At 40.9% G+C, this 19646-nt stretch overlaps 1 long non-coding RNA gene across 1 annotated transcript; it reads left to right on the top strand.

Annotated features, from left to right (window-relative positions):
• Positions 1-2699: 2699 nt before the first annotated feature.
• Positions 2700-3421, top strand: LOC136696252 (uncharacterized). Its single transcript, XR_010802595.1, has 3 exons — positions 2700-2818; positions 3107-3190; positions 3305-3421. It is a non-coding gene; the product is annotated as an uncharacterized lncRNA (long non-coding RNA).
• Positions 3422-19646: the final 16225 nt, after the last annotated feature.

Genomic DNA, 19646 nt, shown 5'->3' with positions numbered 1-19646 from the left:
AGGAAAAATAAAGCATTTTTATGTGGTGATGCCAGGCCCTTGCCCTTCGGCTGCTTGTGTCACAGGTTTGTTGATTCCAGACTTGCAAGCGTATTGGGCCAGAATGACACCTATTTTGAAAGCAGAGAACCTTTTTCATCAGAAAAATAGTCGTTCTACAACTGATGTTGGTGCTTCAGTGCTTTTGGGAAAGCCAGTCCATGTCAGCTTTTCCCAAGCATACAACCCAAAAAGAATCACAGGAATGTGTTTCTAGGGAAGAACACTGGTTCTGGGCCCACAACTTGAGCCATCTCCCTCAGTGCTATCACAACTGAGAGTTATGTGGGTAATCGCTGTTATTTATGCAAGTGTTGGCATACAGCAAAGACAAAAGAACTTGCCTCAATATGTACCTTTCACTCCCAGTGCAAACCAATGCTGCTTCGCTGACATTTCCTTTAAAGAAAGCTCTAAAACCTTACTGTGTGATCTGCCACCCACTGTATCTTCAAGAGAATAAAGACAAAAAAAAAAAAAAGAGAGGGGGGGGGGTGGTCTTTATAAGACAAATGAAATGTGTGTTGGGGCAACTTTAAAGCAGTTTCTCACTTGAACAAAAATTTCATCCTCACTAAACTCCTAGCCCATTCTGTTCAGCTCTTTTTTTGTCAGACACATCAATCTGAAAAGGAACACACACACACACACACACACAGAGAGTTTAGTTGCTTTATGAGTATGGTCTATTCTGAACAGCAGTATTGCTCCCAACCTCAAATATAGACATTATTATAACTTCATGACCCCAAATGCCCTTAGTCAGTGAAATGCAATATTTTTATTTTTTGTTTTTCATTTTTTCCACCTTACGTTTTAGGAGTCAGTTGCATGTTGTGCTTTTCACAGTCCATTAGCTTTCTCCTCAAGAATGGAAGTTTACATACTGTGTATTTGAGGATGATCTCATTTTATTTTGCACTGGCTTTCACATTCTTCATGTCAGTGGAGTATTTATGTGTAATCATTTTGGTAATCTCACCTGAAATATAAATTAATTTAAATAAACGAACGAATGATCTGATTTTGCACAATAACATACACAAGTAATCCAGGGGGCATTCGTTTACAGCAAAAAAAACCAGCAATATGTAACCCTATAATATTCTTTGGTGGTAAAAAAAAATCTATCTATCTACAGCATTTTGGCAGACACTTGTATCCAGAGCGGGGTGGGGGGGTGGGGGGGGGGGGTTTGGACGACTACTGACGTGCGGACTGACCAATTAAATATTTACAGAGAAGGTTATCGACCAATGACAATAGCTCTACAGTCAGACCGTCCAATCAAAAGATTTTAGGCTACTTCGCCACGCCCCCTTCTCACTCATAAGAACCAATCGGAGTAGGGGAGGGCGGGACTAGTTTGTGAACGAAACGCTTCTCGAAATTCTATGTAAGCTCTAGAAAAACAAAACCCCGGACGTTTTTTTAAGTCTAAAAGACAGGACATGTCCGGGTAAAAGAGGCCGTCTGGTTACCCTATTTTACATGTAGGCCAGCGCGGTGTTAGAAGTCTTGTCCAAGGACTTTTATTGGTGGTTGCCCAAACATGGAATCGAACCAAGGTCTCTCATATGGGCATCAATGGTGTTACCTTTGTACTACACCAACCACATCTGTCTATCTATCAGTCTACCTACCAGTGATTTTTCAACACATATTCATGCTGAGGACACATTTATCTCTATTTTTCTCTCTCTCTCGACACTGCTGTTTGTCGGGTTGTCAGTTGGAAAGCTTTCCTCCTCTCTGTTTGTCTCTCCTGGTGAATTTACCTCAGCTGGAGGAACCTTATTTCCTCTGGGTGCTCTAAGCGTCTCCTTTTAGTTCATTATCCTGGCCGCTACCGGTCGGCCTGCATAAGACTAATGGCTCCTTGCGCCTTTTATTGCTCGCCGCAGCGCTACGGCAGAGGGCCCCATTACGGCCGACAGGCCCGGGTTTACCTCCTCGGCTCGGCGAGAGGCCGCTGCTGACCGTAATGAGCGGAGATCTCTGCTCCGGTATAAATCGTTCTCGGGGCTGGATGACAGAGCTGGCTGCTCGCAGGAAGACCGTTAAAGGCAGACTTTGCGGAGCCCCGTGTCCCCATTGCCGGCGGTAACTTATTCCACAGCTCTGTTACGGAGAAGGGAATGAGAGGAGCAGGTGGTGTCTGTGAATGCAGCCCTGTGTCAATCTGGCTCTCAGGCAAATGGGACTCAGGCAAGGCTTCAGAGCTTCGGCTTAATTGAGATTTAATCCAAGTCTAACTAATTGAAACCTCTCTTCCATGTCGTAGTGTAGTGAAAACGTGAGGTCAATATCCTGTACAAATTTTCTTTTGTTTTCTTAATTCACATCAAGCGTCACACACACTATACCCCTGTACCCCCTGTACTCAAATATGTCTTTCTGTATTATCTCTGATACTATGTGTTCACTTCAAAAACATAATGTTTCAGAGAACCTTAGGGCTTCAGGAGAAATTTTATGATTTTCGCGTTATGTAGCAGCTCTGTTTTGTACATCATTTTTAGCCTTAAACATTTAAGCTGGAATACAGTGCAGCCTGCACAAAACAAAGTTTAGCCACTTATTCTCCAGTTCTCTAGGTGGTACAGAGTTTACACCATAAAAGCTGCTGTGTAATATGTCTTCTAACATTTCTCTTTAAGGTGGAATGGAAACCTGAATAAGAAAATGTTCCTAAACATAACAATCCATAAAGAGAGGAGGCAAAACTAAGAAACCATTCTATGATTATATACCGGCTTCCCTAATCACCTTAAACCAGGTGTGTCAATGTAGTTAAAAACAAATGTCTGGGAATTTGCCCCGAATTTGCCACCTGTCTCCATAGCAAACCTTTAAAATGTGTTATTAAATATATTTTAGTTTTTTTTTTCTAGTTTAAAATCTGATTGTAGTGGAATTACGACAGTAGCATAATTAGGATCAAATGTGCCACATTAAAAAAAAACACTACACAGCATCTGCACACCCCATGGAAATTGTCTTGAATAATAAGATCTGAGAGGGCAGTTTGCTTGTTTACTCACTGTTGATCCTTTTCGGTTTGCAGAAAGATAAATGATCAATGTGGATTGTGGCCACGCGGCTTGGAAAAGATGCCTTATAAAGCAGAAGGAAATGACCATGTGTCCGGGTTTGTGTGTATAGTCTTGAAGGAACGTTACTATTGAAGTACAAAAAGTTGAATGGCTCTATGGCAAAAAATTTGTAGACACCCACTAACCATTTATCTCTTTTCTGCCAACAGGACATTAGTGAGATCACAAATCAGACTCATCTCAAAGGTCACTATCACTCCAGGAAATGCAATTCCACTGCTCCACATCCCAATGCAGAGCGAAGCCGGGTGCTGGAATGGCCGTAGAGATCCTAGGCTCATGGTCAGCTGCTTTAGTTCATCCCATTTCATGCTTTTCTGTGGATATTTTACAAACTGTTAAAGAGCACATTTTAAAACAGCTGAATTCACTCATAAGGGGTATTCTGTAGCAATGTGTGTACAATTGTGTCAGTGTCTATATGAGGCAGCTAGGGTTGCAAGATGCCCCCCCCCCCAGTGCCAAAGGCCCAGCAGTAGTTCTGCTAGTGCTTTTAGAGTTGACAGAAAGTGTTCTTTGGAGCAGTACCGTAAAGAAACCACCTCTATTTCCCTTAAGAATATTTCAATGGATGATGCTTCAAAGAAATACTAGAGCACTTTTCAAATTAATCTCTATCTGCCAGATCTTTATGCCGTCGATTACCACTAATTAATTTAGAAATGCTTCCCTGGATTTCAGAAAGAACAGAAAACGCAGTGCTGAAAGGCAGACCTGTGGGGCAATTTTATCCAATTTTCTCCCCAATTTTTTTCATCATTGCCAATTCCACCCACTAGCTGAGACTCCCCCAAGGGTGAAGGGTGACACATGCTTTCTAAAACACGTGAAAGCAGCCTCCACTTCTTCCTGTGCCTAGGACTAATGTAACAGGATTTTACAGCTCAACACACTCAGAGGACAACACTAAGTGCCCAGTTCTGTTATGTTAGCTAACACACCTGCAACCGTCAGTACGTTTTTCTGTAGAATCGCTGAAGGAATAACACTTTTGACACATTTGTTGTTGTGTACATGGGATTGTCGAAGTCTCTGTTGAATTGGGTTTTGATAAATCAACATTCGCAGTATAAATTTCATGAAAATTTGGTCCATCCATTTTACTAGGCTTTGACCCATTGAGGACAAGGGCTGTGCTTCTGTTCTTCCTTGGTTTAATTTTCACTGAGCACAGGTTAGAGTAGGTTTTTGAGGTTCTCCTCACAGTCCACAGAATGAAAAGGCTTGTCCTTGTCTGATATATGTCTCAATGGTTGGTTGAGTAATGTCGCACTTGTGTCCTCTCTGCCGTTAGCCCGTTCCCCCTCCCCCTCAAGCATTTGCTTCCCCCACCCCCCTTATTCACATGGGCATCTCCCTTGTCAGTGCCTTGACGCAGAACCATTTATTTAACCAGCAATAAATTATTCATGTCCCCGTGCATGGAGATGGATCATAGTCTCATTCACAAAAAAGGAACCAACAACTGAATATGCATCAGGGATAAATATTTTATCTCCCATAACCCCCCACCCCCCTGATTTTCAGCCAGGCCACTCTCCTTCACGCTTGGCTGTTGGACCTCTGTGCCTCGGCCCTGTGTTTGCGATGCAGTGCAATATTCAGCAAAGGAGGTGAGGGGTGGGAGGGGTTTACAAAAAAACAAAAACAAGACAAAAAAAAAAAACCCACGGCAGAGAGTATAGGATCAATGTGGTAATGTGCTGAAACGATAACACAAGAACATCTCCCTCGTCTCGGTCAGTGAGAATCATCTCAAGGAGAAAGCAAAGAAACTTGCAATGTTGGAACCCAACTGCAGTCCCAGCAGAGATGCTGCTGACTGCGAGGCAACCTTCTGAAAGGCTACAACAGTGTGACGCAAGGCTGAGAAAGCTGAGCCTAAACTGTAGTCTAGATGTTAATTATGAAACGCAGCTGTTGTAAATGACCTGAGGCCGAGAGGGCCGAGAACAGAGGCTACTGGAGGAGTAGAGGACTTGTAGAGGAGCTGGTGGCCCTGTAAAATGCTTCTACACAAGAAGCTGTACAACTGCAGCTCGGAATGTCATCAGATTTATGCCACATGACTGTATTACCAAAAGTTTGTCCAGTGTTTCTTCTCCAGGGTACCATCAATATTGAGTTTGATCCCATTTTGTTGCAGTAATAGTGTCTACTGCGGTGCTTTATGCAAAGTTCTATGAGGATTTGATTGCATTCAGCCATATCAGCCTCAGTGAGGACGGGCACCTCGGCGTCAAAATAGGTTCTGAGTTCTGAGAACCAAAAAACAGAATCCATAACCAATGAATTACATTTTGTAACTGAGAAAACTCTCATTAACATTGAAAGTTATAAACACAGGTTTGAAACGAAAATATTTCTGTATATAACCATCTATTTTGAGTTTAATACGGAAGTTTAAATGGAAGAATCCGTTTTTGCTTTCATTCCGCCATTCCGTCTCACTTTCGCCTCCAGAAGTTCCATGCTTTTGACTTTTGATGGTGTCGGGATCTAGACAGTCATTGGCTGCTGAAGTTAATCCCCGCCCACCCAGCACATTCTGCACACCCTAACCCTAATTGGTAAAGGACTCTAAGCTTCTATGACGAACTGTGCATTACTAAAAGACCTGTGTTTGCCGGTCAGTCATTTTCCAGTAAGGGTCAGATTAGCGCACTCTCGCTGACGTAGCGGTGTGTGCAGAATGGGCTGGGTGGGCGGGAATTAACTTCAGCAGCCAATGACTGTCTAGATCCTGACCCCCACCAAAAGTCAAAATCGAGAAACTTCTGGAGGCGAAAGTGAGACTGAGAGAAGTGCAACTTAGAAAAAGCGGAATGAATATGAAAACTGATTCTTCAAGAATATTAAACTCGAAATGGACGATTATATACAGAAATATTCTGTTTACGAACCTGTTTTTCTAACTCTCAATATTAACGAGAGTTTTCTTAGTTATAAAATGACATTTATTGGTTATGGATTCTGTTTTATGGTTCTCAGAAATTTAGAACCTAATATATTTTTACGCCATACACCTCAGTTGGACGATTAGTTTTGGATCACAAATGCCACTTTGACTCAAACACTTCTAAAGGTATTGGATGGTGCTCCATCATTCCAGAGCAAACAACAGGGTTCCACTGTTTCAAAGAGCAGTTATGGGAGTACTCACAGTGCCTTGGGCATGCCGAGCTTAGCATCTAATTCTTTTGGTCCATTGTTTGGTTTGGTAGATATAGCACAAGCTGTGTGTGCGCAATTGAACATCTGGACATTGGACATCATTCTGCTTCTTGGTTTATTACCTATTATTTGCTGGTTCTGTGATGGCGTTCTGCACTTGCATATGTTGAAAGTATAGTTTGAGAACAAGTGAATACTAGGAAAAAGGAGATAATTAGAACATAAGAACAGATTAAAATTATAGCAGCTCCACAGCCCTAAATTGCATCACTGGTGAGGGAAGCCTGAATATTTAGTCACGTTATCCCATAATCTGATTTCATTCCAGAATCTGGTTTTATGCTTGCCTCCCTTTATAACTGGCAATTAACACAAACACAGCCATTACTCGTATGCTTATGACATTTAGCTCTATAATAGGGGGGAAATAGTGTGAGAGCAGCAAGCTAAACACTGTTGGGAAGCAGAAAGCTACATTACAGAGCAATTGTATATGGTCTGAAATGAGATTCTCATCAGATATAAAATACGTTCATCATTACAGGAACTGTATACGGCAATGGTTATGCATTGTATTCTTTTTTCCCTCTTATGGAAACTGTGTGTTTTTATAAACTATACACCAAACCCTATCCGTAACTCCTTAGTTACACAAGCTGTCCTTGTAACCTTAAAATCTGCTAATAATAGGTAAATGGAATTATTTTTTTTTTTCATTTGTTAATTTCTGTTAACGTGTAGTCCTGTTCAAGGTCATGGTGAGTCTGGAGACTACCTGGAATCACTGAGCAGAAGGCAGGAACACACCCTGGACAGGGCGCTAGTCTGCCACAGGGCACCACACACTCACACCTATGGGCATTATTGAATAGCTAATCCACTTACTAGCGTGTGTTTTTGAACATAATCAAACACCACTGTGCCACCCCGGCTAAATTATGTTGCACTTTGTACCAGCTGCTAAGGAAAAATATGCGAATGTCCATGTCATTGCCAAGTACAGAAAGGCATTTAACAATTTGACTGTCTTATTTCATTTTTATGTAACTATTACAGTACAGACTTAAACAGTCTGAATGATTATTTTACTCCCAAGGTTTTTAAGTTCCTAAATGAAAAAAAGGCACGGTTCAGGCTTCAAAAATGCATCAGCATAATAAATTACTCAACGCTGCCCTCTAAAGATGTAATTAACAAATATCAAATAAACAAACATTATTTACTGCTACCCTCTAAAGCTGTTATTGCACAGGCAAATAGAAACCAATGAACAGAATCTACACTTTATTTAAACCTGTCTAAATGTGTTCTCTCTAGAGGACATGTTAACTTATTTCTACTTAAACCATGAAAAAAAAGTCATTTGACCTCCCTGAATGCTTTTGCATAAGAACATAATTTGTAAACAAAATGGAACTACATCAGTGGAAGAAGTGGAGCCTGCATCTCCCAGCCACAAACAAACCCACCTCGACTCCTGTGTGGAAGACTGCAGTCACAAAACCTCTCATGCAAATCTTCTTTCCTCCTCTTTTATTCTTCTCAAACAAATTGTGATTGAACTCATATTTTTTTCTGTGGTGCGGTCAACTCCTCGAGGCAAAATTCATTCTCCTGAGGAGGAATCCCACCTGTGAGTGCGTGAGTAAAATGAAATGTTTACTCTTCCAGACAGGGGATGATATGGTCTTTTGTGGTGTTTATCTGACTTTTGATTGCGGTGATGGACAGCCTTTTAGAGGACAAACGATGCCACCATTAATAAATGTCCTAAGTTTATGTTTTGCAGAAATGCTCCTCTAAAAAGTCTGGACCAGGCAGAATTTTGCAGGCTTCCAATACTCCAAAAACGTTTTGGAGTAAACCACTGCCATATATAACAATTTACTCATTTCATAATTAACAATTAACCATTAATTATGTTTATTATATCTACAACATATGGCTATAATATGCAACATTACTTATGCAATCAGACATGTGAATAGGGTGCATTCAGTGAGAACATTAATGAAGATCAAAAAGCCCACTCCAACTCGTTCTAATATTTTTTTTAAACCTGCTGTAACTCTGTCAATTTTCAAGATACAGCCACGAGATTTCAAATGGTCAGACCCGGGTACACTGGGACCGATCACGTCAATTTTCAGACTGATTGCACTCATCCGTCCCGTTGTGTCACTCGTTCAATACCCCTCCATTAATTTGAACGGGGAAGGCTAGAGTGCGTGATGCCATAATCTACTCTGCTACTCAGCTCGGCGAGGCCTATACTACTTTTTCGCAGTACGTTTTCTCATAAAATCATTATACTGTCACCAAGAGACTTCATTTGAACTCTAAATGGTAGTAAAATGTCCCCTTTCTAACACCAGTACATTTGAAATGGTTTCACAATACGGTTTTCGAATTATGAGCAATTTTTTGCCACTAGGGAGTGTCTTGGTTGCCATAGAGTTCAATGTATTTTCTGAGCGGGTTCATGAAAATTTCCCAATGTGATTATCTTGTAATAACATGGGCAGTGTTTAATCAAACTGCATAATATTTGCATCAATTTGATCATGAGAGTGTTCTTGTCGTAACTGTGTCTTTGATTAAGCAATTTTGGAAATATTTTCCGAGCTACAAGCATTTGTTTGGAGTGTGTACACTCCCATAGAAATGCACTGAAATGAGCTCAGAGCTCAGAGCTCAGAGCCAGAGCTGTGTGCATGTGTAAGAGAAAGAGAGAAGGAGGTGGAGAGGGAGAGACAGTGTCCTACTCTGTGTGTGTGCGTGTCATAAAAAATAAAGATAGGTATATGTACACCCAGTTTTCAAATTAGGGTGGAAGAACAATCCAAGCTGTGCAACAATTTCGTGTTTCCTTTAGGAAAGGCAAGTTTCCAATTAAGGGTGGCACAGTGGCGCAGCAGGTAGTGTCGCACTCGCAAAGCTCACAAGTCCCGCTCCAGGTGACTGTCTGTGAGGACTTTGGTGTGTTCTCCATTGAGGATATTAGGATTGGCGACTCAAAACATGCCCGTAGGTGTGTGTGTGTTTTCCTGGGAAGGACTGGCGCCCCTCCAGGGTGTATTCCTGCCTTACGCCCAATGATTCCAGTCTCCGGACCCACTGCGACCCTGAACTGGATAAGCGCTTACAGATAAGGAATTAATTAATTAAGTTTCCAATTAAAACCATGTACTCCAAGCCACATGATTTTCCATCTCCTCCACACATTACCATCTCAGATGCTCAAACTGAGGTTGTAAAGTGGTCAGATAGCTGTCAGTCACACTGGGTACACTCCCCAGTCTGCTCTCTGCACACTCCCAGGACTTCCATTTGAGGTACTTACCCCGGAGCTGACGCTAAAAGCTTTCTGACAGCAGCAGAGATAAGGCCAGATACGATCATGAATACCCTTTTTCTGCTTTTGTTTGCCTCCTGCGTGGTTCAGCCATTCAAGTCTCCCAGCGATTCTCACCCAGAAAATATGCAGATGAGCTCCTCCTCCACCTTTATCTTCCTAGCAAGTGTGTGTGGAGCGGATCTTTGAAGAAAATCCACTGAAGGATCCGGCACTGAAGACGTTCTTCCCGGATCAGCATTTATCAAGCTCTATTTCAGCAGGGAGGAAGGTTATTAGGTTGAGGAATCTGCACTGTACACTGCAATGTTTAATCTCGGTAAGGGATGAGGAGATGGGAACTTATGTATACTACAAGCTGGAGAGATGTGGAATATTCAGGCCTTGTTTGATAATGTGCATTCAAGCACGCTGACTGTTGTCAGTGAAGGTCGTGGAAGATCGCAGCTTGCTCGAGCTATGAAAACCTCCAACAGCTTCTACTGAAAAACGGTGCCAAGTGAATCATATAAGTGTGGTGCAACATGCCTTTCACTGCTCAGATCTATTATGTATGTGGTAGCCAAGGTATGGTATATCAATTCAAGTCCCAGACAAAGGAGAGAGTGATATATATATATATATATATATATATATATATATATATATATATATAAAAAAGGGAGAAAGAAATTCTTGGCTTTTCACAATCAATGTTTCACCTGCAAAATCAATCCCTCTTCTCCTGTCACTTTTTTCTTCTCCAAAATAGGCAAAGAACTTCTCAGAGATGAAAGGTTTCTATGAAGCAGCCCTTCTGCCAGTAAGTGACATCATGCAGCCTGTCATCCTGTCGTGTTTCTGCAGACATACTTGTTTACATATGCTATGGAAAAACCATATTTAAATAAAATAGCTTCCTCACAAACAGATCTCAGGATTTACAGGAGTCTGATTGAAATACTAGGTACAAGCCCCATTTTTAACTGTGGGCACCAAACAAACAATTGCTAAACCCCTCTGTTTAAAAATATACATTCTAGCTGCTGGTTACGCTGGTACATATATGAGATGTAATAAAGTCAGGTGCTGATATTGCACGATTAGTTCTGGATCACAAATGCCCTGTCAGTTCATCCCAAAAATTATTGTGCTCTGTCACTCCCGAGAACGTGGTTCCACTGCTCCACAGCCCATAGCCTGGGGCTTTATACACCTCTAGCTTACACTTGGCATGATGCATGCTAATCTTAAACCCAGGCTACTACCCGTGCTCTTCTTTAGAGATTATTAAAGCTGTGCAAGGTCAGCTGACTGTCTGTGAAATAAATGGATGCAATTTAAAGTAATGGAAAGTGCTCACAAAAAATGTTGATCCTAGTGTAATTTGTAATTTAAAAACGTCATGTTAATACAAAGCATTTTCCCTAGTGGTCACTACGCTTGCAGGTGAAAAAGACCGGTTATCAACATCAGCTCACGACTCCTGTTTTGTTGCATCCTTAATTGAAAATTCGAAAGTGGAGGAAACGGTGGAAATACGCAGTTGTTGAATATGTGCAGACAGGGGCCAGCCGCGCCAGGAAGCTGCGGATGTGTCCGTGATATTTGCGAACTTCAGAGAAGGTAAATGCCATGTGTCCTCACTTTGACTCAACAGGCTCTGCACCAGAGAGACTCTTTGGAGAGTCGTGACAATGACACTACCATTACACAACACTCTCACATTCAAACCGTCTGCCATACATTGGAAAAAGACATTTCTTTCTCACTCTACCAATCCTCATATATCGATGGCGTCCTAGCAATGGCCTTTAGCTTTTTCTGAGTCAAGGAAATGGATGCCTGCCATTTAGACAAGGTAGTAATGTACTGCCTACATCCATATCCATATAATAACTCCATATATAATACACTATATGGCCAGGTGTAAGTGGGCATCTGCTCTTCCATCATTTCCAGTAGAAACAGGCAGCAGTAAGAGCCTCTACAGTTTAGGGATGGCTTTATGCTGATGTTTGAACATTTCTATGAGGGATTTGATGCTGTTCAACCAGAAGAACATTAGTGAGGTTAGGTACTGAAGTTGGTTGATTGGTTTGTGTTTGCAAATACCAATCCTTCTCATTGAATAAGTACTGTATGGTGCTCTATGGCCCCTGAGAAAGCCCACAGCACAATGCTAGGAGGCTTTATACACCTCACTCCAGTAATTGGCACTGAACATGGTAATCTTCCAATTTCATTTCATCTTAAAGTAGCGGAATTCACTAATTATAAAGAGTGTACATTCGTCTTTTTATAAGCTAGATGAATGTTGCCATAGCAGATTGTACCCTTGGGCAGCTCTGTGGTATTTTGATGAGGTGATAAAGCAGGTCTGGGTGTAGCTGGCAAAAAAAAAAGGCCCACACAAACCCTGTGGCACTGTAAGAAAGTGTGTACCTTTTGCACTAAACCGCCATGTGGTCATTATATAAATCTTTGGATTGGCTAGAATTAGCACAGAGCCCACCTCCTTGCAGAGTCCTAATTATGCTTATCAGTAATTAGCGCCGGTGTTGCTCGTAGTGCTGTTTCGACAGTGTCGAGCAGAGAAGAGGCTGATTAGAAACTCCTCTCACAGATCTGCGTTTTGTCTCCTCTGCCACTAATAAGGCTTTTGTATCTGATCTTAAAACACGTCAGTGCTTTTCATAAGGAGCTGACACAGGCCTGGGCACTCATCCTGGGCTGTGTGAATATTCATTTCCTGTATTTGCATTGTACATGAATAATTAACTCCTAAACCCTTCATTATGCTAGTTATTAAATCAGACAGACCTGCTTTGATTATATGTTTTTTGCTCTCTCAGCAGTAAGGAATGGTCTCTGGATATTTTTATAAAGGCATGGACATCTATTGTAGTTACTTTGTATATAAACTCTCTCTCTTTTTCCAGTAGGTTGCCATATCAAAGATATGATCAAGATCCTGTCTGTGGAGAGGTACTGTATCATAAATCTACCTATTGGTATGTTTTGTTTATTCACAAATGCATTATAAAATAACACCTGAATTAAGTAAATCTACCTCCTTATACATAGCCTGATATTTATTCTGAATTTAATTACATGTAATTACATGGAGGACAACATAGGACTGTCCCAAAGTCATGGAGTGTAGCACTGATTTCCAGACATTTTAGCAACCAATCCTTTATCAGTTACAAATAACCTTCCTTGAATCCTGTGAAAGCTGTAATATATATATTTATATTCACATCAGTGGTAGAGATGTGTAGATTTCTTGTATAACAAATAATAAACTTGTTCAGATCATTTTTAAAATGATTTTCAGTGCAGTCAGAGTATGACTTAGGGTCCTGCAGGCAGACTTAATGACATATTAAAGCGTGCAGCCCAATGGAAGATTATGAGTGGGCAAAAGTAGGCCTTAAGGAGTAATCATGGCAATAAAAAGTACAGAAGCTTCATCTACTTTTAATTGTTGGTTATTGATGTGTTTTAGTTTATTCAGCAAAAATAATGGCATAGCCACATAGTCCAGAAACAAAAACAGAGCATAACGTGGGCAGAAGGAAAGACAATCACTGGATGCAGGGAATAGCATAGTGTTTTTTCATGAAATTTGGATTGTTTTGTTTTATTTATTTATTTTTTTCCCCATATATATTTATTATAGCACTGCTTGTATCTCCTGAACCAGGAGCAGACTTGATGTACAACAGTAGATTGCGGCACCTGTAACAAAAACTTCAATATAAGTGCAGGGTACATAGGTACGTTAAACTGGCAGCAGTCAATTTCTAGCACCCAGTCTTCCACCTGTTCTGTTTCCCTTTGGAAAAATTGTGCCGGTTCATTAAAACTAGGGCCAGCAGGCAGCTGATCAACCCCATTCCCTGGTGCAGTATCTCTGGCTACCATACCCACTTTTTCACGCTACTCTATTGATGCAGCAAATACCAGCCACTTTATTACTTCTACTCCCTGGTTCCTGCAACAAAACCGGCCTTAAAGGTCCACTATAGAATAACTATAAGTCCAAACATGTGTAGGCACCCCTTGGAATTAATGAACTGAGCTTCTTTAAAGTGCACCCACTGTGGTCCAAGACCATTAATTTGTCCACACACGGGTTGTACAATCCCCTGGATAAGAAATTAAAAGAAATAGGATACTTGAGAGCAGCTTTACTATGCCCAATACCAAGTGTCAGCTATAGTGGTAGTTGTCAAAATCCCCAGAGCATTAGGTTGTGAAGCAGCAGAACCGTGTTCTCTTGTTCTCTGCAGTGATGAAGGACTGTTCAATATATCTGAGATGAGTTAGGGTGGTGTTTGTGATCCAGAACTAATTATGCAGCATCAGTACCTCACCTCAGTGTTTCTGTCATGGCTGAATGCCCTCAAATCCTCACAGCAATTTCCCATAGTGCAAAGCCTTTCCAAATGAGGAAGCACCTCACTACAGAAGAGGGGGTCAAATTACATAATACACTGAAGAAATATAAGTAATTATCTGCAATGTTTTGTACACATTGTGTAGAAGTACAATTACAGACTGTAGCTAATCTATCATGCCCAGTTAACAGCCATTCATCAGTTTCTGACCACAGGACCCCTAATCATATTTGTGCACTGAACCGTATTCAGCACAGCAGCGATACTAACACAACATTGGCATGGGTAGTGTGTGAATGGGTGCTTTGAGGATTTAAGTGTCACAGCTGTGAATGGTTTGCCCCTATATATATCTTGACAAATGTTGTCCATACAGTCATAACTATTGACTGTGAATATGGAAGGACGTGCAAGGCAGGTGTTTCTAATAAAGTGGCTGGTCAGTAATTTCATGTTTGTGTTTACCTTGAATTTTGAAGAAAATGTAAAATGTCATTCAGCTGCTGCAATATTCAGCCACAAACATAAAAAGATATTTAAAAGAAAAAATGACCCAAAATAAATAAATAAATAAATTCTCAACAACCATGTATTCATTAGCATTTTGTACAACCACCCTTTTATTACAAAACAGATCGTCCCAAACCCATTCAGTGATGCTCCAGACTGGGCCAGTGTACTGTTACTCGAAACACAAGCTGCTTCTTTCTATGATTTGTACATTTCCTTTTCTCAATAACAGCTTCCTGTCAGCCCCGTATCCTTTGTTAAAGAACATGTGTTCTCTAAAATGTGTGTTGAGAATAAAGTGTAAAGACGTCATTCCGATATCAGTGTGTGTTCTAAAACCTAAGGGGTGGGGGGAATAAAGCTTCGTGTGCCGCAGTCTTTGTCAGAATGTGAGAAAAAGGCCTTGTAAAGCTCTCACATCCCTCACAATCACATTTAAATCTGCACTGCACAACTTAATTCCCTGCAGAATCGTAAACGGTTAGAATATTTTCTCTCTGCAGAACTTAAAATGAGACTGCCCCCTAATGGATTTCATGCAACATCACAGTGTGTGTGCAGTGAGAATACTAATGAAGTACCATCTGTTCGCATAGAGGACACTGCTAGTGCTCTCTCTCGCTCTCGCTCTCTCTCAAACACAACACACACACACACACTCTCAAAAGTCCCTGACTCCTGTCTTAGAAGTTCCTTTACAGATATTGGAAAAGTCAGAGCCAGAGGCATAGCGCTGAAAACCACTCCGCTGAGTGACCTTCCTTACGCTTGTACCCTTGTAGCCTTGTTCCCTTATGTAAAAGACCTGCCAACTACCAAAAGTTAGCTTAAGTTAGCTAACACTTTAATCATGCTAAGATCAAATCGATGCTCTCGCAAACTGTGGGCTGCTTTGTGTGCGTTCCACTACACGAGCTGTCCAGATTAAAACAAAAGCAGAGTTCTAGGCTAGTGGTGTACTCTAATGAAATGCGGGCGTGGAAAGGCTTTATACTATTGATAAAATGTCTACCAATGTTAAATCCCATGCTAACATTCCTTCCATTTTCTCACCACTGATTTCAGCATGTAGTTTGAAGGAGGACATGACTTACATAAAGCTAAAAAAAATCTTAAAGGGACGCAGATGAAAAATCTGCCTCAGTTCTGATTGATGCAGGAACTTGATGTTAACTATTTCTTCACAATGATAGTCTAACAGAGAACACACAAAATCACAAAAACAAATGGACAGCTCCTTTACAAGGAAAACTGTGGCCTAAAGTTTGTAAAAACTATTATTAAAATATCTAAATGGATCTATAATTGTTTAGAAAATTTCTTTGAGGATGTAATTTCATTCTGCCTTACTAACATTGTCAGATATGGATGTATGATTAGTTCTGACTCACAGTGCATGTAGTTCTATAGATCCACTGCCCAATGCTGGGGTACTTCATACGCAGTATTTCAACGTTGAAATAACGTAATGACTGTCGTCTAATCAACGTTCTCTTAAGGTTGAAAATGAAAGTTGAAAAGACGTCCAAACACAGACATTGAAAAGACGACTATTAGACGTATTTTGGACGTCCATTGACGTTATTAATTGGTCCCAAAATAAATTACTTGTATAAAACGCATTTTGGACGTCCACTGAAGTCTTGACTGACTGATCGACTGGTCACCACTTAACTAACTTATTAAGTTGGATTTTGGACGTCCATTGACGTTTAAAATATGTCCTTGACGGACAGACTACTTTTAGACCTATTTTGAACGTCCAGGGACATTCCTTGTTTACTGGGTACCCCTCTGGTCATCGTGCAGCATTGAGCAAGGTGACTTCAGGCTTCAGGGTCTTCAGAGTTCAACTGCTACAGAGCTGTCATTCATTTAAATACAGTAAATATTACACAAGTTAAAGTAGCCATAGTAACTTAACCGTAATTACAAGCATAGTGATGCGTTACTATAGATTCAGACTAAGGTCACATAAAGTAGTTGTTTGCTGTGTCTCTGCCATAGAGTCCTATCTTATTTCCACTGGCTTCAAAGGCTGCCCAGACCAGCTCTAGCTGTCAGACAGAAGTGGTTATAACCATGTCTTTAATGAGAGCAGAAGAAGTGCTGGAAAACCTCTGTGGTCTCAGTGGGGAGTCTCTTCTCTCTTGCTGCCTGTGGTGCTCTCTCTGGACTTAGTGACCCTTTTATTCAATGCAGCCCCTGCAGAGAGAGAGTAGGACATGGCTGATGTGTGAACAAACATAATGCACCACATACAGGACGGCTAAAACTACTCCAGAGTTCAAAATGCGGAGAGATTGTAAAAGCAACGTGTTTATATGGATTTCCTCACATTTACAGTAGATGGCAGTAGCATACAACCAAGAGCTAGTTTACGCCGGGGTAATGGTTTACTTAGATGGTCTGTTTTTGAAAAAGAATAAAATAAAAACCACGTCATATATAAGATCATATAGGTATAATTCAACAGCTTTTTCTTTGGATAATACAAATCCTATCCTATCCACACTGTATATATATATGTATCTATATTTCATGTGATGATACTTGATGCTGTAGGTTCTCTATACAGCACAAGCCAAAACATTAAAGTAACTAAACTACTGAGAAGCGGTGGGGGGGTCTTGTGGGGTGTTCCAAGTGTGCAGTAGTTACTGTCCATTAAAGGTGGTCAAACTAAGAATAACTGCTGGACCAGTGACATGGTCATTAATGTGTCTCAGTGATTCATGTGGAAAGGTAAGTCTGGGCCATGTGACATGATGCCCATTCAGACCTTTGTCTTCTACTGAAAGCATGTACAAAGGGCACATGAACATTGGAACTGGACCATGGAGCGATGGAAGAAGGTGGACACATCAGATGAATTGCTTTTTTTATTATTATTTTTTTAAATACATCATGTGGATTGCTTACGAAGGGCAGAGATGACACCAAGGGGAAGTAGCCAAGCTGACACAAGCCGTGTTATGCTCCTGGCAATGTTCTACCAGGAAACCTTGGGTCCTTCAGAGAAATTGTGGATTCCAAAGCTGTTTCTCAATAAAAGTACGTCAAGTTCGGACTGCCATACTTGGTAGTACAGACTGGGAAAGTTTGACTCAAGAGGAAGGGAGGATGCTGTATTGTCATTTTGCAATTGGAACGCTGGCATACTTGATGATTTATCGTCTCAGTGATGGGGAAAAAAGCCATCTCGCTGAGGTTGATGCAAAATACATTCTGGTTTATCAGACTCTCTCAAGTCTACAGAAGTAACATCACAGTACATCCTCGATAATAGGAGCGGAGCAAGAACACACCTGGCTATTTAGAATGTACTTGGCTAGATGTGGACTTCTAAATTAAACAGTACTTGGGCTGTGACTGATGATGTTTCCCAAGAACACAAATACAGATCAGAACACATATTGAGAAGACTTGAGCTGACTTGTCAACATTAGCAGGAACTGCACAATATTGGAATAGTGGAATTAATGTGGTGGCTTATGTTATTAATAAAAAGCTTTACTTTAAAGTCAATTGTTGAAAAATTGTCAGTTTGTCAGGAGATTTGTTTATGATGACTCACAAATGGTAAAAAACCAATTCATCATAACCTACTACTGGAATACAGCGACAAGCACAGACCTATACAGTATCTATCACTAGCGTTCAAGTTCAGTTTTCATTATAGACCTTCAGTACATCCATTCTGCCTTCTGGAAGGATGAATAGACTCATAATATTTGATCACGGTGAATTCTGCTCAATCTGTGTGCAGTGATTCTGTTTTATTATATTTGATCACTTTGGCTGTAGAATGAACTGTGGAACATTGGATTCCAATGTGTCACTGTCACAGAAGGTTGCCATCCAAATTTCTTCCAGCTGGTGCAACTGTTGTCAACTTCAAGTGATGTTATTTTTAAGTGGAAAAGTCTAGGAGAAAAACAACTCTTCAAAGCAGTATGCTCCACAAGGTCACAGAACATAAAGCCTAAAAATCACCTGCCCTTGATCCACTCAGTGCTGAGTTCCAAACGTGTCAGCACAAGCACTTTTCATGGAGCTTCATGGATTGGCCTTCTATGGCCAGATTAGCGCACACAATGCATCAGCCAGAGTGATACACAGCTCCCTTCAAAAGGACTCTGCCATATTGAAAAGTCATTTTCTAGCTCATGCTTCTGTGTCCTGCAGACTGAAAGACTCACCTGCGTCAGGTGGACGTTAGGAGAATGCAGCTTGCTCTAACGCAAAGTTCCAGCTGTACGAATTGATTGTGATTAAACTGCTTAATCAAGGATCTATTCTGCATCCAGAAAACAGAGTTATGAAATATTAAGCCCATCAAAGATGACGGTTAACATACATGAGTTATGTAATCATGTCATCTAGCTTAGATAGTCGTTAGGGTTGTTTCTTCATACTGTAATTGTACATTTCTAATCACTGTGACATATTCCAGGATTAAAAAAGAACTAGCCATGCAGGGCATGTAATGACTAAGAGTGAAACAATTACTCGCATGGCTGGGCAATGACTGTCTTCCGGTACTCCGATTAAAAAAGCAATCAGAGCCCAATTTGTGAAGCTTATTCAAACTCTGCCAGTCCAAGGAGAACTTCATATTAAAGCTCAGTCTCTCCAGCAAAGGATTTTTCAGCGTTCACTTTGGCATATGCTTTAGTTCTGAGGACGCCTCCCTCTTGTCAGGACTCAGGTGAAGGATGTGAATTTAATTTCCCTTTGCTTAAATCAAGTATCACCTCAGTAGGCGCCCTGCCCTGATAAAAAAAAAGAAACGGGTGACAAACTGCACCTACTCTCCAGAAGGCATGAAATCCCTGTGTACAAAACGGCTGAAGGGTGTGAAAACACGAAGCACGAGAATAAGCACTTTGCTCTCACTGATGGAAGCTGAGTGGGCACTCGTGGTCTGAAAGAAAAAAAATGGAGTCATGGTCTGTCATTGCTGCATTAAAATGTTTTTAAAAACCCATGCTCTTGACTCAGGGCTTTCATTTCACTAACGCAACCATCATTTCAGTCAGCACAACAGCTGACCTCTCTCCGTCA

The sequence above is a fragment of the Hoplias malabaricus genome, chromosome 5 (genome assembly GCF_029633855.1).
Source record: "Hoplias malabaricus isolate fHopMal1 chromosome 5, fHopMal1.hap1, whole genome shotgun sequence".
NCBI classification, from domain to species: domain Eukaryota; kingdom Metazoa; phylum Chordata; class Actinopteri; order Characiformes; family Erythrinidae; genus Hoplias; species Hoplias malabaricus.
Note: the sequence above shows the minus strand (reverse complement) of the source record. Positions and strands in the feature narration are given on the sequence as shown.